The sequence below is a fragment of the Procambarus clarkii genome, chromosome 36 (genome assembly GCF_040958095.1).
Source record: "Procambarus clarkii isolate CNS0578487 chromosome 36, FALCON_Pclarkii_2.0, whole genome shotgun sequence".
Classification (NCBI taxonomy): Eukaryota; Metazoa; Arthropoda; class Malacostraca; order Decapoda; family Cambaridae; genus Procambarus; species Procambarus clarkii.
In genome coordinates, this window is record NC_091185.1 from 22254858 (window position 1) to 22276744 (window position 21887).

The window sequence follows — 21887 nt, forward strand, 5'->3', positions numbered from 1 at the left end:
GTTGTGTGATTTTCAGGGGCAGTCAGCTTATAGTGGCCTTAAATTCATGTGTAGTAACTCACATTGTTTACTACTGTTGTCATTTAACATCCAAAGATAGAACTGAATCATGATATCCATTTGACGATTTAATGTCATATATGTATATAATTGATTAACTTGTTTTAAGTGACTAATTTTATTTCCCCTTGAGCTTTGTCAGTTGGGGCTAGAGTATACAGCCCGCTAAGAGTACTGGTTTTAAGATTTTTATGCACAAGTACATGATACTATGCTAACATTTGATAACAGATTAAAGTACAGACAAGTTCCATTCCTTGTCTTGTATGTAATGAACTTGAATGGATGGCAGCAGCTACTTTCATTCTTCAACCTTTCTATCTTTCTCCTATTCTAGCACTCTTATTTTCTACTCTTCCAATTTCCTCCTTGATCTCAGTCTCGCCCTCTCATCCTAACTTTCCCTGAGCACTCATCCCTCACCCATTCCCTTCCATCTCTCTACCACCCCAAATCCCCATGACAGTCTTTATTTTTCAATTTCTTTTTTTAATCTATTCTATTTCTCAATACGTTACAGCTCTCCCACCCACTCTCTCCCACCCACTCTCTCCCACCCACTCTCTCCTACCCACTCTCTCCCACCCTCTCTCTCTGCCACCCTCACTCTCCCACCCTCACTCTCCCACCCTCTCCAACCCTCATTTTCCCACTCTCATTCTCCCCACACTCACTCTCCCACACTCTCTCCAACCCTTACTCTCCCCCCCTCTCTCTCCCATCTTCTCTCCACCACCCTCTCTCCCCCACCTTCTCTCCCCAACCCACTTTTTCCCACCCACCCTCTCTCTCCCACCCTCACTCTCCCACCCTCATTCTTCCACCCTCACTCTCCCACCCCTATTCTCCCCCCTTCTCTCTCCCCCACCCTCACCCCCCCCCGCTATCTCCCTCCCACCCTCACTTTCCACCCCTCACTCTCCCCCCCTCTCTCTCACACCCTCTCACACCCTCTCTCTCCCACCCTCTCTCTCCCACCATCATTCTTCCACCCTCACTCTCCCACCACCTCTCTCTCCTACCCTCACTCTCCCACCACCTCTCTCTCCCACCCTCACTCTCCCACCACCTCTCTCTCCTACCCTCACTCTCCCACCACCTCTCTCTCCTACCCTCACTCTCCCACCACCTCTCTCTCTCCTACCCTCACTCTCCCACCACCTCTCTCTCCCACCCTCACTCTCCCACCACCTCTCTCTCCTACCCTCACTCTCCCACCACCTTCTCTCTCCCACCCCTCACTCTCCCACCACCTCTCTCTCCTACCCTCACTCTCCCACCACCTCTCTCTCCCACCCTCAATCTCCCACCACCTCTCTCTCCTACCCTCACTCTCCCACCACCTCTCTCTCCCACCCTCACTCTCCCACCACCTCTCTCTCCCACCCTCACTCTCCCATCGTCTCTCTCCCACCCTCACTCTCTCCCCTCTCTCTCACACCCTCTCTCTCCCACTCTCTCTCTCCTACCCTCACTCTCCCACCCCCCTCTCTCTCCCACCCTCTCTCTCCCACCTTCACTCTCCCATCGTCTCTCTCCCACCGTCTCTCTCCAACCCTCACTTTTCCACTCTCTCTACCACCCTCTCTCTCCCACTCTCTCTCTCCCACTCTCTCTCTCCCTCACCCTCTCTCTCCCACCCTCTCTCTCACACCCTCTCTCTCACCCTCTCTCTCCCACCCTCTCTCTCCCACCCTCTCTCTCACACCCTCTCTCACACCCTCTCACACCCTCTCTCTCCCACCCTCTTTCTCCCAACCCTCACTCTTCCACCCTCTCTCACCCACCCTCTCTCTCCCACTCTTTCTCTCCTACCCTCACTCTCCCACCACCTCTCTCTCTCTCTCTTTCATTCTTCCACCCTCATTCTCCCACCTTCACTCTCCCACCCTCTCTCTCCCACGCGCACTCTCCCACCTCTCTCACTCTCCCACCCCTCACTCTCCCATCTCACTCTCCCACCCATACTCTCCCACCCTCTCTCTTCCACCCTCCTTCTCCCACCCTCTTTCTCCCACCCTCTTTCTCCCACCCTCTCTGTCACCCTCACTCCCCCACCCTCACTCTCCCACCTCTCTCTCTCTCTCCCACCCACACTCTCCCACCCTCTCTCCTCCGCCCTCTCTCCCACCCACACTCTCCCACCCCCTCTTCCCCACCCCCTCTCTCCCACCCACATTCTCCCACCCCCCCTCTCTCCCACCCCCTCTCCAACATTCCCTCTCGCCTTTTCCCACCCTGCTATTCCTACCTCTCCAACTCCATAGATTCCAATGAATCCTATGCCTTAAAATACAATAAGGTGTCTCAAGTTGAAGTGGAAAATTTACTAAAGGAGCTAGGAAGAAATAAAGTAGTTTGAGCTGAGGGAGTTTCACCTTGGGTGCAGCACGAATGTGCAACTGAGCTGAGTATTTCACTCCAATTAATATTCCATACATCCTGTCGCACAGGATTCTTAGACATAAGGAAAAAAAGCAGACATAGTACCAATCTACAAAACTGGTAGTCGAGAGGAATCTTTAAATCTTTTTATAGACCCGAATCATTAACAAGCATGGTAGTTATAGCACTAGAACCAATAGTTAAAGCCAAATGGGTTGAACACCTAGAGAGTAATGACATGATAACGGACAGACAGTATGGTTTTCGAACAGGAAAATCCTGTGTAACAAATCAACTTAGTTTTATGATAGAGCCACAGAGATACTACAGAAAAGAGTTGGTGGGTTGACTGTGTCTGTCTGGACCTAAAAATTGCTTTTGACAGGGTCCCACACAAGAGGCTGTTCTGGAAAATGGAACATGCTGGAGGGGTGACAGGGAGATTACTGTTATGGATGGAAAAGTTTCTAACTGACAGACAGATGAGGGCGGTAATCAGAGACAATGTATTTGACTGGAGGAGTATTACTAGCAGAGTGTAGAGTACCACAGGATTCAGTTCTTGCATAAGTAATGTTCATCGTCTACATAAACGATCTACCAAAAGGAATACAAAATTATATGAACATGTTTGCGGATGATGCCAGGTTATTGGGGATGATAGGAGACGTACACAATTGTAATGTCCTTCCAAATGATATAGATTAAATAAATGCTTGGAGCCTGAAGTGGCAAATGGCATTCAATATGAATAAATGCCATGTTGTGGAATGTGGAATCGGAGAAAATATACCACACACAATTTACAAATTATGTGGAAACGAATTACACGACTCTAATAAAGAACGAGACCTGGGGGTAGTTTTTGGATAGTAAGCTGTCGCCAGAGGAACGTATAATGAACATTGTGAGAGGAGCGTATGCGTCGCTTTCCAACTATAGACTTGATTTAATTATATGGAAGGTGAAATACTAAATAAACTGTTTAATACTTTTGTGAGACCAAAATTGGCATATGCAACAGTTGTATGGTGCCTATATCTCATGAAGTCTCTCTCATACGAGAAGAGACTAGAGGCTAAACATGCCAAAACTAGAAGATAGAAGAAAAAGAGGTGATATGACCATCACTTAGAAAATACTAACAAGAATCGCCCAAATTGAAAAAGAGGAATTCCTGAAACCAGCAGCTTCACGAACATGAGGACACAGATTCAAGATAAGGAAACAAAAGTGTCGAGAAATAATAGAAACTTTTCGTTTACAAACAGAATGATAGACGGTTGGAACAAGCTAAGTGAGAAGGTAGTGGAGCCCAAACCCTTAAGTAGTTTCAAAGCGTTATAAAACAAAGAGTACTGGAAAGACGGGACACAACGAGTGTAGGTCTCATACTGCAACTACACTTAGGTAATTACACTTAGGTAATTATTCCTAGGTAATTACACACAAACACACAAACGAAATTGGAACAGCAGGAGCCCAAGATGAAGCGCCTTGGTTATGGAGGCACGGGTGGCAGATTGATTGATTGATGAAGATTAAGCCACCCAAGAGGTGGTACCGGCATGAATAGACCATATAAAGTTAGATTACGAGTGGCAACACACCTCCGTGACATATATTTCAGGACCTCACCTCCACTCACTCCCCCATCCACCCATTCCCACCCCCGACTTCTCTTCAACCTACATCCACCCGGTCTCAGCCCTCCCATTTCCTGCCTCTTCTTTTGGTCCCAACCATTCTCCATTCCCTTACTAACTCTCTGCACCCTATCCATGTGACCCATACCATTCCTGAAGCCCCTAACCCTCCTGTGGCTCCACACCTCCCCTGAGCCTCTCACCCTTCTGTGGCTCCACACCCTCCCTCTTGAGCTCCTTCACACTCCCATGGCTCCATACCACCCCTGAGCCCCCCTCACCCTCCCGTGGCTCCACACCTCCCATGAGCCCTCTCACCCTTCTGTGGCTCCACACCCTCCCTCTTGAGCTCCTCACACTCCCATGGCTCCATACTACCCCTGAGCCCCCTCACCCTCCCGTGGCTCCACACCTCCCATGAGCCTCTCACCCTTCTTTGGCTCCACACCCTCTCTCTTGAGCTCCTCACACTCCCATGGCTCCATACCTACCCCTGAGCCCCCCCTCACCCTCCCGTGGCTCCACACCTTCCATGAGGCTCTCACCCTTCTGTGGCTCCACACCCTCCTTCTTGAGCTTCTCACACTCCCATGGCTCCATACCACCCCTGAGCCCCTTCACTCTCACGTGACTCCACACATCCCATGAGCCCCTCACCCTCTTGTGGCTCCACACCTCCCCTGAGCCCCTCACCCTCCCGTTGCTCCACACCTCCCCTGAGCCCCTCACCCTCCCGTGGCTCCTCACCTTCCCTGAGCCCCTAACAGACCCATGGCGGTCGCTGGCGCCCGGGACCCAGTAACGGTGCTGTAGGGCGCTCTTCACCCTGACACTCCTCTCTTGGCGAAAGAGAGAGAAAAACAAGAGAAAAGAGAACAGTAAATTAGATTGTCTACTGAAGGCTGCCTCACACTTGAACGTGCCTGCCTCTGCCTCGCGTGAAAACACATCTCCACCAGATACAGGGCAAGAGAGATAGGATGATGGACATGCAAGGTCCTCTGCAGTTGACACTTGCACTTCTTAAACCTGGTGTTACTCGAGTGCCTCACATCTTGCAAGGCATAGGCAACAGGATAATACTAGAAGAGTTCCTGGTTGTGCGGCATAAGGAGATCCGGTTACGTAAACAAGAAACTGAATATTTTTATGCAGAGCATTGAAGAAAGTTTTTCTACAATAGTTTAGTAACACTTATGGCAAGTGGTCCCACCCAGGCTCTTATATTAGTCCATGAAAATGCCATCCAACGATGGAGGTTGCTTATGAGACCTACTAAAGTATATAAGTCAAAGTATGAGGCACCAGATACTATTAGGGACATGTATGGCCTCACTGATACCCGTAACTCGACCCATGGCTCCGATGCAGAGGAAACTGCAGCAAAAAAGATGAAGTTTTTCTTCCCAGAGTTCTCCAAGGAAGAATTGCATGAAGACGAGGAAGCACAGTTTCGTAAAGGACAAATACAATTATATGAAGTCAGTTTTATTCATAAATTATTATGGGATTTTTATTTTTTAAATCATACACCGACTATCTTCTTGAGGTTATCTTGAAATGATTTCGGGGCTCTTTTTAGTGTCCCCGCGGCCCGGTCCTCGACCAGGCCTCCACCCCCAGGAAGCAGCCCGTGACAGCTGAGTAACACCCAGGTACCTATTTTACTGCTAGGTAGCAGGGGCATAGGGTGAAAGAAACTCTGCCCAATGTTTCTCGCCGGCGCCTGGGATCGAACCCAGGACCACAGGATCACAAGTCCAGCGTGCTGTCCGCTCGGCCGACCGGCTCCCATAATTAATCCTATCTATAATTAATATACTGTTTATATAAATCAGCATGAAAAGCAATTTCATTTTAAATTATATTTTGAACAAATTAGTTCATCACATATTTCTGCTCCTCGGTAGTCAAACAAAGAAAGGAAGTTTGTTAGTCTCGATAATTTTGATAATTTCGTGAACATTTCAAAGAGAGGTTAACCTTAAAATGGAGTTAACATCTAATGTTGAGCCTCAGAATAATGCAGGTTTCACAATACACCGATTTTAGATAATATTGTATGGTTTTTGTGCCCATGACCAAGGGGGCTTGATAGCTGAGTGGACAGCGCTCGGGATTCGTAGTTCTAAGGTTCCGGGTTCGATCCCCGGCGGAAGCGGGAGCAAGAGGGCAGAGTTTCTTTCACCCTGATGAACCTGTTCACCGTGCAGTAAATAGGTACCTGGGATTTAGGCAGCTGCTACGGGCTGCCTCCTGGGGATGTGTAACAAAATAGAGGCATGGCCGAGGACCGGGCCGCTAAGAACCACACTAAGCCCCGAAATCATCTCAAGAAAACCTTCCAGATAGCCCCTCACCCTCCCGTGGCTCCACACCATCCCTGAGCCCCTAACCCTCCCGTGACTCCACTCCACCCCTGAGCCCCCTCACCCTCCTGTGGTTCAACACCACCCCTGAGCCCCCTCACCCTCCTGTGGTTCAACACCACCCCTGAGCCCCCTCACCCTCCTGTGGTTCAACACCACCCCTGAGCCCCCTCACCCTCCTGTGGTTCAACACCACCCCTGAGCCCCTCACCCTCCTGTGGTTCAACACCACCCCTGAGCCCCCTCACCCTCCTGTGGTTCAACACCACCCCTGAGCCCCCTCACCCTCCTGTGGTTCAACACCACCCCTGAGCCCCTCACCCTCCTGTGGTTGAACACCACCCCTGAGCCCCCTCACCCTCCTGTGGTTCAACACCACCCCTGAGCCCCCTCACCCTCCTGTGGTTCAACACCACCCCTGAGCCCCTCACCCTCCTGTGGTTCAACACCACCCCTGAGCCCCTCACCCTCCTGTGGTTCAACACCACCCCTGAGCCCCCTCACCCTCCTGTGGTTCAACACCACCCCTGAGCCCCTCACCCTCCTGTGGTTCAACACCACCCCTGAGCCCCTCACCCTCCTGTGGTTCAACACCACCCCTGAGCCCCCTCACCCTCCTGTGGTTCAACACCACCCCTGAGCCCCTCACCCTCCTGTGGTTCAACACCACCCCTGAGCCCCTCACCCTCCTGTGGTTCAACATCACCCCTGAGCCCCTCACCCTCTCAATTTTTTCCCAGATTAAGGAGCAAATCAAGGAAAAAAATACTCCCAACTATCAAAAGTCGCCATAGAGCCAAAGTTGCGAAAGGAAGATCCATTGCGTTATCGTATAAACAAGCCACTGGTTACTACTCTTTCAAGCCTGACAAAAAGATATCAGTAGCGTAAATTGAGAGTACGACTATGCACAACACCTGCGCAGGTGAACCAATTAGGCCCCTTCACAAGTGTTTCACACGTCGTGGTCTTGGGGGGTTCAGGGGGTCCGGAAGAGCGCGCATGCGCTTGTCACGCGGAGTGTTTTTGGGTTGCGGTGTGTGATTCGGGACACCCGGGCGTTGTCTCGTGGGGGGGTTGTGAGTTGTTGGGGTAAAAAGTGTAAGTATAGGAACAGGTGAGCAGGAGGAGTAGTTGTAAGATGAATGTGTATGAGTGTGTATTATAGAGTTAAGCATGATATGTGGATATATCTATATAAATAAAAATGGAAATGTTCGTTTGTGCATAACCGCTAATCTCCGAAAGTTCTTCACTCATATTCGTAGTCGCCATAGGTATTCTCCTCCGGCTGCGGGTTCCCCAAGCCTTGAGGTTACCTTGAGGTGCTTCCGGGGCTTAGCGTCCCCGCGGCCCGGTCGTCGACCAGGCCTCCTGGTTGCTGGACTGATCAACCAGGCTGTTGGACGCGGCTGCTCGCAGCCTGACGTATGAGTCACAGCCTGGTTGATCAGGTATCCTTTGGAGGTGCTTTCATTGCTTTGAAATTTTCACACAACGTTCCATTTCCATCCGAGTAGGTTTTTATATACATACTATATAGATGTCATGTTAGTGATGGTAAAAAAAAATGTTTTTTTCTGAAAAACTGTGTTTTTCATGAGAGCGAAATCTTCGAAACCTCTTTACCAATTGCTTGAAAATTTTGACACAACGCTGTATTCGAATAGGCGCGTCTTTTTATATATCTTCTATATACATGCCTCACCTGTGACAGGATTTTTTTTTTTTTTTTTTGAAAAACAGCGCCATCTGTTGGGCGTAAGAGCAACACACGCTCCTATCTCCGAAAGTTCTTCATCGATTGCTTTGAAATTTTGACACAAAGTTGCATTCGAATAGGCGTGCCTTTTTATATTCCTACTATATTGATACCACCCCTCTGACAGGCAAAAACATACGTTTTTTTTGAAAAAACAGTGCCATCTGTTATACATAATAGCAACATGCACACAATATTAAATATGTTACAATTCCATTTTAATGTTTGATTGCATTGATATTGAATTTTCATAGATTTTGATTTATTTTCATTTTGATTTAATTATTTTGTGTTAATTGCGTTGGAATTGAGCTGTGTTGTTTACCATACCGTTCATTTCGTGAGTATAGTTTACTTTTTTATTTTTTCATATTTTCATTTAATTTTTTAACTGTTTTTTCTTATATTTCAGTGATGGGAACATCAGATCACTTGGGGGAGGCATCGGAACGAGGGAGTGGGAGAATGGTAGGGATGACGAGGGGACGGAAGTGAGAGATGGTGGGGAGAACGAGGGGACATGGGAGGTAGTAATGGTGGGGAAGGACTAGGAGACGGGGGAGTTTGGAATGGTGGGGACGAGGGGATGGTTGGGACGAGGGGATGGTGGGGACGAGGGGATGGGGGAATGGAAAATAATGGGAGGACAAAGGGCCAGGGTAGTGGGGCATGGTGGAAAGGAAGAAGGGATGGTGGAGTAGAGAATGATGGGGAGGACGAGGGGACGGTGGAGTGGTGGGGTTATGGTTGGGAGGGCGAGGAAACGGGTGGGGGGGGGGGGGAGGGAAATGTGGGGAGAACTGGGGTACAGGTTGTTGTGGCTCAGCAACGCACATACATTGCTGAGCCATAGCAACGCGTGGCCGGGTTCTGCTAGTAGTTAATAAAATTATGAAGGATCGAGAATGGTAGGTTGAGGGAGAAGAGGGGGGCCCCTCCCATGAGAAGACCTACTTAAGAGGCTTAGATTATTAAGGTGTAAGGTTAATGAAGGGTGTGTGAAGTAGGTGAGAGGAGGGAAAGTGAAGAGGGCAGCCCATGGAGGCCTTTGGCTGGCACCGTCAGTGGGCCTCACACTCACATTATGAATCTCGTGTTTAAACACTATGTGCTATGTAGGAAAGTTCAGATATTGGCAGAAAGGATAGAGGACAGAGCGAAGTGTGTATATTTCCAAAACGTGTAACTGTCTCACCATCGCTGCCGCCGCCGCTGTCGCTCTGCCTCCTATGCCTTCAACACAGGCTGTAAGAGGAGTCATTAGTTTCGTGTCATACAGCAGTTCACAGGGGGACGTCTCGGCGGATACTGAGCTGGGAGAGAGAGGTAACCACAATAATATTTGTAAACAATGGTCACCCCTCACCCCACCCCTCCCCTCCCCTCCAGCCTCCAGCTAGAAGCAAAAGGAGTTCCACATGCCACATGGCACATAGTGCATGGGGCATGCCACATATCACATGATAGGAGAGCAAGTAATAGAGCGTCGTAGGAGGTTTGTGTTCGCGCGGCCTAATCCCTTTGATGGTTGTGCGGCAGTGAGGTACATGAGTGGGAGGGGGAGTATTTTGTCAACAATACCCTTGCACCACTCTCCCTTTCGCGCTCCCTCCAGCACCTTCCACTTAACGGTTGGTGTGTTTTGTAACACTAAGTAGAATAAGGATGGACGGCGCACATATTCTGTTCATTTTCGTTAGTTTCAAAAAAATAGGTTGGCAGGGTAGACTGTTCCACATTAATGTTGTTAGGTTTTTAACAGTAAAGAAGGTGTGTGAATCTGTTCCTCTCTCCACCTGAGCTTTTGTCATCCCACCATATCAGTCACAAGAGGTGTCCTGCTTCTGAACAATGCAAGTTCAACACCTAGTGGGAGGGAGCAGTGACTCGAACATCTGGAGTATATAGCCTTTAGCCTGCTCGAGAGAGAAGCGGGCGCTCCAGCCCGCCCCTCTCCCCCTACACTTAGTACACTCCGGTCACTTGATACCCCCTCAGGGTTGGCACTAGGTATTCAAAACAATAAGTAGTTAGGGGTGTAAACCCATTTTATATATAATTTTTTCTTTTATTAAACACTAAGGCATTTACAACGACAATACTAATAATATTTAAAAGTGAACAAACATCGTTCTTTCCCCAATAACAGGTTCAAGAGTAGCAACAACATCAACAACAGTTTTAAGGCAGTCTTCAATCTTCATATAACCAAGCAAATCAATGCTAGTGTGTGTTTTACACCTCGTAACGTAGCGTAACGTAACGTAACGTGATCAACATGCAAACATCGTTCTTTCCCAATAACAGGTTTAAGAGTAGCAACAACAAAAGTCATAAGGCAGTCTTCAATCTTCTTATAACTAATCAAATCAATACTCATGCGTGTTTTTACACCTCGTAACATAACGTCGCCAACATGCAAACATTCATTCTATTACTGTGTGACTTTTTTTTTAGATCTTGTAATTCATAATGTAACGTAATGCCAAAATTGGCTTTCTGCTATCCAAAATAAATATAATTTTTGAAATTTAAAGCATGCCTAGTCAATCTCTATCTCCACTACATCCAACACCAAATAATTATTATTACTGTGTAACTGTTTAGTCCTTGTAACACACAATGTAATGTAACGTGGAAAATCTGCTTTCTGTCGTCCAAAATATGACATATTAGAAATGTAAAGCTTGTCTAGTCAATCTCCATCTCCACTACATCCAACACCAAATAATTATTTTTAATGTGTAACTATTTATTCTTTGTAACACACAATGTAACGTAACGCGGAGTATCACACCCAATATTAAAAATATTAGTGCTATTCTGCAATATTAATACCTTACAAAGCTCACCGTTTTCCAAATAAAGTGGGTTACTATTATGCGCTCCAGACACAGCTTCCATATCAAGGATGACCTATATATAAATGTTCGGGTATCACAGTACCCCATGGCTGGCCTAATGTTATCGAGCGCTGACCCGTACCTAATATGTATGTTTTATATAAAGATTTATTTAAAGTTTATGTAATAGGAGAGTTGTTCTGCAGCATAGCCTTATTATTGGCTATTAATCCGTCAGGATAGGGCAACACCCTATAGACCCATAGACGTGTAGACATGATATTATATTTAAAATTATCTTGTTCATTATCACTGAGTACAAGCCATTTATCTTTTTGTAGTTCAAGGTGGACCCTAATATTTACATTATCCAAAACGTTTTCATTAAGTCATCCAACATTAGTTTGTAGCAAGTATTTACTCTGCTTTCTTTTATATGTCATCCGCTGCTTCCCTCCACCTGACGCATTAATGAAATAGCCGGCTTCAATTTTGCTATTATTAGCACGATTAAAAAAACTGAGACAGTTTATCATATTGCATAGCCCTACACCATGAAATCGGAGATAGCAGCTTCATGTACGACCAGAAAGAGAATAAGGAGTTCGATTCTACTACTGTTTCGTTTAAATATACAATAACGGATTTGAATAGAGTTTGCAACATTCCATCCACCAATGAGATTTTTTAGCTTCTCCTAAATACGTTGTTCCGTCTTCTTCAGTTAGATCAATAGACAACTCCAAAGCAATAGATGATAATTCCACCAGCTGACCATTCACTCCCTTTATGATGAATTCCTGATAGGTGTCTGTAAACTAATTATTCACTCCAGAATTCACAGGTCATACACCGTCCGTTTATCTGCTTGCAATTGTTGATTCTACCAATCGGGGAGAAAATACTTTAGGAAAAGCCTCACTAACCACTGTCTTGGAAGCTAGACGTAGATATATAAGCATGCTTAGCAAGAGGGTAAATATAAAAATGTTGTGGATTCCTTCTCACATTGGCCTGCAGGAACATGACAAAGTTGACGTCCTTGCTACGGCTGCAGTAAATAAAGACAGAATTGAATGGAATCTTGAGTTATCAAATACGTCCCTTAAAAGTGTCATTAGTCGCGAACTCCTGGATGGATTTGAAGAAAGTAGAACAGTGCAAACTGGAACTAGCAGGTCCATTGTTTATCACAATGAAATGTGTGAAGTAAAACATGTGAATGAGGCAAGTAACAAAGTCAGTAGACTAACAGATGATGTCACAGCTCGTATAAGACTTGGCTACAAGTATCTCTGGCAGTTCGGCTTGTATATGGATCTAGAAGAAGTAAAGTGTAAAGTGTGTGGACAAAGACAGGGACACACTCAAACACTATATCTTGGATTGTAGTAAAATTGAGCCATTTATAGATGGATCTAAGCTCGCGCTGTGTGATATGGTAACCTATCTAATTACCATGGATAAAATACCTGAAATCCTTGCACTGTATCCATATTTCGCTTCCAGTAGATAAACGACATATGAGATTAAGAAACAAATAGTGTATTATGAAGACTAATAATAAACAGAAGCTCCCCTATGACTCTGTAATATCTCCATTGGTCAAACTATTATGTATTTAGCGATAAGACCTACCATTAATGTATAATGACTTACTGTAAATATATAGCTCTTGAAATAGAACTTTCTCTGTAACTAGCTGACATGTAACTATAAGGTGTGAAGGATAGATGAAATTGTTTATGTAATAGTCTAAGATGAGGTCTGATAAAGATCTTTTGTGCCCTCTGTAATGCATTTTGCGCTACCACTCACAGGATGAGTATGGGGTGCACAATAAATTAGCAGACTCCGGCGGCAACAATAAAAAAAAGCTGCAGAATAGTGTTCTAATGGGACCTGGAGGCCTAAAGCATTATATCCAGCCATGGTTATCTTGAGGTTATCCGAGATGATTTCGGGGCTTTTTAGTGTCCCCGCGACCCCGGTCCTCGACCAGGCCTCCACCCCCAGGAAGCAGCCCGTGACAGCTGACTAACACCCAGGTACCTATTTTACTGCTAGGTAACAGGGGCATAGGGTGAAAGAAACTCTGCCCATTGTTTCTCGCCGGCGCCTGGGATCGAACCCAGGACTACAGGATCACAAGTCCAAGGTGTTGTCCGCTCGGCCGACCGTCTCCCTGTTAGCGCTTTAGACAACACTAGCTGAGTGAGAAAAATTTATGAGCGTTCCATCATCTTAGTGGTGGAGTGAATTGAACAGATATTTAGTGTTCTTTAACTAGCTTCTAGCATCAAGCTTATTTGAAGTTTTTCCAATTTTAAAAGTCGATAATAATAATAATAATAATAATAATAATACGATCATCAAGTCCGTATATGTTCTCTCTTAGACAGTTTCAGACCGTCTGATCTTGACTCTGATGATGACGGGCAAGACAACCTTGTGGCGTTTAGCGTTGTGTGCGACATTTGTCTCGTTAGCGCCTTGTGTCCAGGCATCGCCGTCATCGTCTAATCAGCGGGTTATCTCTCTTAGCCCTCATTCACATGTTAAAAGCAACATTAAGGGGCTAGATTACCGCAACCCCAATAAGGGAGGATATGTTCCCTACAATGAAACATAATATTTGCCACTCTTAATACTTTATTCAATGACTGGTAAACATAATATATTGTAGGTATATATTTTTATTATTAAGGTAGAACAATCATTACTGAATCATAAAGGAAATGAATATAAAATATGTGTGTCTTCCAAGAACATTGCCCACTGGCCGGTCGTCCTCAAGGCCTGACAAGTAAGGCAGTCTTAAATCTTATTATTATTATTATTATAATAAATCAAAATCAAAGTTACTGTGAGTTTTATACCTGGCAACGTAAAGTGATCAACAGGGAAACACCAATTTCTCAGTCCAAATACCATTTTTAAAGTAAACCTGTGTAGTACGTCTGAATGTTGTCTCAGTCAGCCAAGTCAGTCAGTGTTTACTGAATGTGGAAATCATTTCTTGTGTGTAAATGTTTAGCTTACATTAATGTTTTTCATCTTTAAAGTAATAATGTGATCATCAAGGCCGTCTATATGTTGTCTCACTCAGCCAAGTCAGTAAGTGTTTACTGAACGTGGTAATCATTTCTTGTGGCAAAATTTCCAGTTTAGTTTAAGGATTTCATCTTAAAAGTAAATAATAATAATACGATCATCAAGACCGTCTATATGTTGTCTCAATCAAAAAAGTTGCAGATTAGTATGTGTTTAATGAATATGGTAATAAGTTCTTGTGTGTACATTTTTAGCTTGGTTTAAAGTTTAACATCTTTCAAACTCAGTAAGTCAGTTGGTCAATCAGTAAGAGTGGATTGAAAACTGTAACATACCTTGTGAGATTGGACGTCTTTTTAGTTTTAAAGTTCTCAGTCAGACTCGATGAAATAGCATTTACCATCACTCAGTAAGTCAGTAAGGCAGTCAAACAGCAACAGTGGACTGAAGACTGTAACATGCCATGTGAGATAGGACGTCTTGTTAGTTAAAAGTTCTCAGACGGATTCGATGAAATAGCATTTACCAGCACAGCATAGCATATACGGACTTGATGATCGTATTATTTTTATTATCATCATCATCACCTTTTAAAATTGGAAAAACTTTAAATAAGTATGATGGTAGAGGCTAATTAAAGAGCACTGAATATCTCTTTTTTTTAGCTCTATCACTAAGATGATGGAACGCTGATAAATTCTTCTCACTTAGCTAGCATTATATAAAACGCTAACATGGCTGGATAGAGAACTTTAGGCCTCCAGGTCCCATTTGAATTTCACACTATACTGCCGCTGTTAGTAAGGCTTTTCCTAAAGTATTTCCTCCCCGATTGGTAGAATCAACAATTGTAAGCAGACAAACGGAGGGTGTATGACCTGTGAATTCTGTAGCGAATAATAAGTTTTCAGACGCGTATTTGGAATTCATCATAAAGGGAGTGAATGGTCAGCTGGTGGACTTATCATCTATTGCTTTGGAGTTGTTTATTGATCTATCTGAAGAGTACGGAACAACGCCTTTAGGAGATGCTAAAAACATCTCATTAGGGAATGGATTGTCGCAAACTCTATTCAAATCTGCTATTGTGTATTTGAACGAAACAGTAGTAGAACCGAGCTCCTTATTCTCTTTCTGGTCGTACATGAAGCTGCTATCTACGATTTCATGGTATAAGGAATTTCATGGTATCCCATGGAACCAGCCATGGGATACTGTGATACCCGAACATTTATATATGGTCATCCTTGATATGGAGGCTGTGTCTGGAGCGTATAATCGTAATCCAATTTATTTGGAAAACTGTGAGCTTAGTAAGGTATAATTATCCCAGAATAGCACTAATATTGTCAATATTGGGTGATTCTCCACATAACGTTACATTGTGTGTTACAAGGACTAAATAGTTACACAGTAATAATAATTATTTGTTGTTGGATGTAGTGGTGATGGAGATTGACTAGGCATGCTTTACATTTCAAAAATTATATTTATTTTGGATAGCAGAAAGCTGATTTTTCGCATTACGCTACATTATATATTACAAGATCTAAAAAAAAGTCACACAGTAATAGAAGAATGTTTGCATGTTGGTTACGTTATGTTACAAGGTTTCAAAACGCATACGAGCATTCATTTGATTTGTTAAAAGAAGATTGAAGACTGCCTTACGACTCTTGTTTTTGTTGTTGTTGCTACTCTTGAACCTGTTATTGGGGAAAGAGCGATGTTTGCACATTTTTAAATATTATTAGTATTGTCGTTGTGAATGTCTTAGTGTTTAATAAAATATTAGTTATATATAAAATGGGTTTACACACTTAACTACTTATTGTTCTGAATACTGAGACATGCTTGTAAAGTGCCTAATCTGAGGGGGGTGTCAAGTGAACGGAGTGTGCTAAGCGTAGGGGAGGAGGGGGCAGGCTGGAGTGCCCGCTTCTCTAATGCAAATGCGCGAGAACCTCCTCTCGACCAGGCTAAAGGCTATATACTCTAGATGTTCGAGTCACTGCTCCCACCCACCAGGTGTTGAACTCGCTTATCTCAGAAGTAGACACCTCTTGTGAATGACGTGGTGGGTTGACAAAAGCTGAGGTGGAGAGAGGAACAGATACGCACACCTTCTTTACTGTGAAAAAAAAACAAACAACAGTAATATGGAACAGCCTATCCACCAATCTATTTTTTAAACTGATGCAAATAAACAGGTATGTGTGTCCGCAATCCTTCCATATTCTACTCAGTATTACAAAACACAGCAACCGATAAGTGGAAGATGCTGGAGGGAGCGCGCAAGGGGCAGGGGTGCAAGGGTATTGTTGACAAAATTCTCCCCCTCCCACTCATGTACCTCACTGCCGCACAACCATCAAAGAGATTAGGCCGCGTGAACACAAACCTCCTACGACGCTCTATTACCTGCTCTCCTACCATGTGGTATACCTCATGCACTATGTGCCATGTGGTATGTGCCATGTGGCCTGCGGAACTCCTTATGCTTCTAGCTGGAGGCTGGAGGGGAGAGGAGGGGCAGGGTGAGGGGAGGGGGGATCTTTGTTTATAAATATTATTGTGGTTACCTCTCTCTCTCATCTCGGTAGCCGTCGAGACGTTCCCCTGCAAACACTGTGTATAACACGAAACTAATGACTCCTCTTAAAGCCTGTGTTGAAGGCCTAGGAGGTAGGGGTGGAGACAGCGGTGGTGGCGGCAGGGGTGAGAAAGTAACACGTTTGGAAATATACACACTTTACTCTGTCATCTATCCTTTCTGCCAACATCTTAACATTCCTACATACCACAGACATAGTGTTTAAACACGAGATAGAGAATGTGAGTGTGAGGGCCATTGAACGCCTCAAGGGGTTGCCCTCTTCACTTCCCCTCCTCTCACCTACCTAATACACCCTTCCCTAACCATACACCTTAATAAACTCAGCCTCCTCGGTATGTCTTCCCATGGGAGGCCCCCCCCCCTCTCTTCCTTCAACATACCCTTCTCTTTCTGACATACTTTTATTACCTACTAGCAGTACCCGGCCAGGCGTTTCTGTGGCTCAGCAACGCATATGCGTTGCTGAGCCACTACAACCTTCCCTGTCCCCCAGTCCTCTCCACAATTCCTCCCTCACCCGTTTCTTCGGCCTCCCAACCATTCACCACTCCACCGTCCCCTCGTCCTCCCCACCATTCCCCACTCCACCATCCCCTCTTCCTTCCCACCATGCTCCACTCCTCTGTCCCTTTGTCCAACCCCCACAATTCTCCTTTCCCCCAATCCCCTTGTCCCTGCCATCCCAAACTTCCCGTCTCCTCGTCCTTCCCCACCATTACCCACTCTATTGTCCCCTCATTATCCCCCACCATCTCTCACTTCCGTTCCCTCGTCATCCCCACCATTCCCCACTCCCTCGTCCAATTTTGTCCCAAATGGTCTGATGTTCCCATCAGAAAATTGGGAACATCAAGTGATCTGATGTTCCCATCCCTGAAATATAAGAAAAACTGTTAAAAATTAAATTAAAAAATGAAAAAATATAAAAATAAAATATACCCACGAAATAAATGGTATGGTAAACAACACAGCTCAATTCCAGATCAATTCACACAAAATAATTAAATCAAAATGAAAATAAATCAAAATCTATGAAAATTCAATTTATCAATGCAATCAGAACCATTGAAATGGAATTGTAACATATTTAGTATAGCATGTGTGTTGCTCCTACATGCAATAGATGGCGCTGTTTCAAGCAGAGCATAGTTCAACCCGTTCTCGCAAATTCGTAAAGTCAATATTGACTTATTAACTACGTGCATAGGTGATATACTAAACATAATAGATACCCTTAAAAAGATTCATAGAAAACACCGTCCTTACCTAACCTTGTTAGTATCTTAAGATAAGCATCTTATTGCTTCGTAATTACAATTATTACTTAACCTATACCTATTATAGGTTAGGTAATAATTGTAATTACGAAGCAATAAGATGCTTATCTTAAGATACTAACAAGGTTAGGTAAGGTCGGTGTTTTCTATGAATCTTTTTAAGGGTATCTATTATGTTAAGTATGTCACCTATGCACATATTTAATAAGTCAATATTGACTTATTAAATTTGCGAGAACGAGTTGGCATAGTTTTACCTGTAACAGGTGTGTCATCTATACTTATACTTACGAAATGAACGGTATGGTAAACTACACAGCTCAATTCCAATACAATGTCACAGAAAATAATTCATAAAGTAAAATAAATCGAAATCTATGAAAATAAAATTAATCAATGCAATCAGAAACATTGAAATGGAATTCGTGACCTATTTAGTATAGCGTGCATGTTGCTATTATGTGCAACAGATGGTGCTGTTTTTTAAAAAAATGCATGTTTTTACCTGACACAGAGATGGCATCTATATAGTAGGTATATAAAAAGACGCACCTATTCGAATGCAATGTTGTGTCAAAATTTCAAAGCAATCATTTAAGAACTTTCAGAGATTACAGCATGTGTTGCTCTTATGTCCAACAGATGGCGCTGTTAAAAAAACATGTTTTTTCCTGTCACAGGTGAGGCATGTATATAGTAGATATGTAAAAAGACCTGCCTATTCAAATGCAACGTTGTCAAAATTTCAAAGCAAGCAGTAAAGAGGTTTTGAAGATTTTCCACACATGAAAAACACAGTTTTTTTTTAGAAAAAAACATGTTTTTTTCCGTCATAGACGTAACATCTATATAGTATGTAAATAAAAACCAGGCCGGATGCGAATGGAACATTGTGTGACAATTTCAAAGCAATCAGTGAAGAACTTTCCGAAATTATCGATTTTGAACAAACGAACTTTAACATTTTTTATTTATATAGACCAGCAGTACCCGCCACGCGTTGCTGTGGCTCAGTCTGGTTAAATGGGAAAGAAAGTAAAGAGAGGGCGCACATTACAAATATGTTTAATTACACAATACTTGTGGGTATACAATATTTTTCGTTGTTCCATTGTCTGTTGAGATATAGAGATTGTCTGGTTTGCCGATTCTAGAACTCTCAAACCTATAATTGTCCACGTGAGAAGCAATCCGTGTCTGGATATAAACTGCACAATTCTAAAGATTGGCCCTGAGCTTTGTTGATGGTGATTGCAAACGATAATCGAATCGGAAATTACAATCTCTTAAATTGAAAAGCATATCTGTTGGAATCATAGGAATGTGAGGAATGAGGACATCTTCCCCTTTGAAAGGTCCTGTCAGATTGTTGCTTCTTCGACGTCGCTGATAATTTTTTTACTGCAAGGCGCGTGGCATTGCAAAGTTTTGGCTGGTTGATATTTCGTAACATGATAATTGGCACGCCGATTTTTAATTGCCGTACGTGCGATGGTATCCCTGGCAGATCGAGTGAAATAAAAAATTCTGTTGGATTAACTGCTTCATATTAAAATTCTGTTGGATTAACTTCATAACTGCTTCATCTGTTTCCACAATAATTTCGACGGACTTGCATGTGACTGCCTCACTTTGAATGTTAGACTGAATAATATTGTTAAGGTCGTAGACGTTTTGTTCTTGGCCTCTAAAAATTGCTCGTTCACTCAGCCAATAGTGATTCTTAGAATTGGTTTCAATATTGGGAAATACTTTTTCAACCAATTCTTCTTTTGACGTCACTAAATTGCAGAAGTTATGAGGCAATGAAATTCCTCTTGAGGTCAGATCAACCAGCCTGTTTATGTTCCCAATTTCTAGAAATTTATGTGAGAATATCTCAGCTGATGGATCGTTTTGCAGTAGCTACATAACTACACGCATATTTGTAGTTAATTTAAATGTCTTTACGTGGCGCCACAAAGTAGAGTATTTCAGGCAAGCATTTATTTCGTCCGCTGGTGTCGATCGAGGAATTACAGGTAATGTTTGCCTGAAATCTCCTGCAAGAAATATTTATGCGTTCCCAAATGGTCTGATGTTTCCACGCAAATCTTGCAATGATCGATCTAGAACCTCGAACGATTTTTTGTGAGGCATTGTGCATTCATCCCAAACAATAAGTTTGCTTTTCTGCAATACTTTTCCGATGTCGGATGCATTTGAAATGTTGCACGTGGGAGTTTCAATGAATTGTATGTTCAATAGCGATTTCAAAGTCGAAGTAGAAGTTCTTCCAACTTTTTTTTATATTTTTATTTTTATTTTTACATGCAAGCATGCAATTTAAATACAATAAAAACAAGATAAGAACATAAGAACATAACAAAACAAAACAGAACAATAAACCACCGGCCAGATGGGCCGACAGCACAGTACAACAAATTACAAACACGATAAATGCATGAGAAACACAACATACAAAATAGAAAACAATGTCAAACAAGCAAGCACAGTAACAGTACAAAGCAAAACATTTGAAAACAAAACAAACATCAAGAGGTAACAACATAAAAATAACAAGAAAATCACAATATACAACAAACAATACAAAAATAACAAACAAGTACAACATATAATGCAATAATAAAACACCAGTACAAAGGTACATCACAGAAACAACACATAAATAAAAGCACCCACACCAAACCAACCGTCTCGCAACAAACAAAGGGAGAGGCCAAAATATACAATAATAACAAACAAGCAATCCATGCAATCAAGATAACAAAACATAGTAACATACACAACAATAAACAAGCACCGGCCTGAAGGACCCAGAACAAAACACAACAAAAATGACATCATAAATAGAACAAAAAAAAAACGCACAGCACACAACAAGCCAAAAATAATAATAATAATAAAAACAAAAGTAAAAAAAAAAAAAAATTCTAGGAATGCATAAGTAGAACACACATGGCAAAGTAATAACACTAAAGCAAATACATGAAAAAAAATGGCCTCACCAAAACACCTGCCACGCAACAAATAAGGGAGAGGCACGGGCACAACATACAACATGCCAAACAAAAGGTCATAGGGGCACACAACACTACAGTAACATGGAATCAGCTGACATATTTGCCCGGGAACAAGACCCGGGGAAACCGCACATTGAACGCCTTCCAATGCAGCCACCTCCCCCAAGAGTCTCGACCATCCAACGGGGGCGCCATGTCATCCGGAACCCCGGCAACAAACACCCGCAAACTGGGAACCCAGATGGTGTCACTCCGGAGGCTAGTAACCGCCACCCTACTCCATACAACGGGAACCCGCCCATCATGAAAGTCCTCCGGCCTTTCCAACAACAGGGATTCAGCAACCACGGCCTCCAATGCCCCAGTTCACAACTCCATAAGAGGGGGCCAAACAGAGGGCACCACCACAGGGGCACCAGCGGCCACGGGCATACAACCAGACGACTGCAGGGAACCAGGGCGGCACGCATCCTTACGTAAAGTCACTACCAGGCCACGCCCAGCACCAGCATCCGCACTATCCCTGGCAGCGGAAGCCACCACACCCCACTGCGGAGAACCCCCGGGTGGGAAAGGAACATAAGCACACCCCAAGACACGGGCATCAGCACCAGCAGGCACATGTACCTCCGCCACCACCAACCACGGAGACAACGACGCATCTGGATCCACGCCGTCAACACCCGAAGACCCACAGTCACTGAAGTCCCCAACATCGGCCCAGGCAGTAGACGAACGCCTGAAACGTTTGGGCTCCGGCCGGATATCGTCAGAGCCAGAAGCGGACCCAGAAACACGGGCACCACTAGCCGGACGAACCGATGCCCGACGCAGAATGGCAGCAGCCTCCA

At 44.0% G+C, this 21887-nt stretch overlaps 1 pseudogene; it reads left to right on the forward strand.

Annotated features, from left to right (window-relative positions):
- The first annotated feature begins 5071 nt into the window (after positions 1–5071).
- On the forward strand, positions 5072–5650 carry LOC123756229 (nucleoside diphosphate kinase 6 pseudogene; annotated as a pseudogene).
- Positions 5651–21887: the final 16237 nt, after the last annotated feature.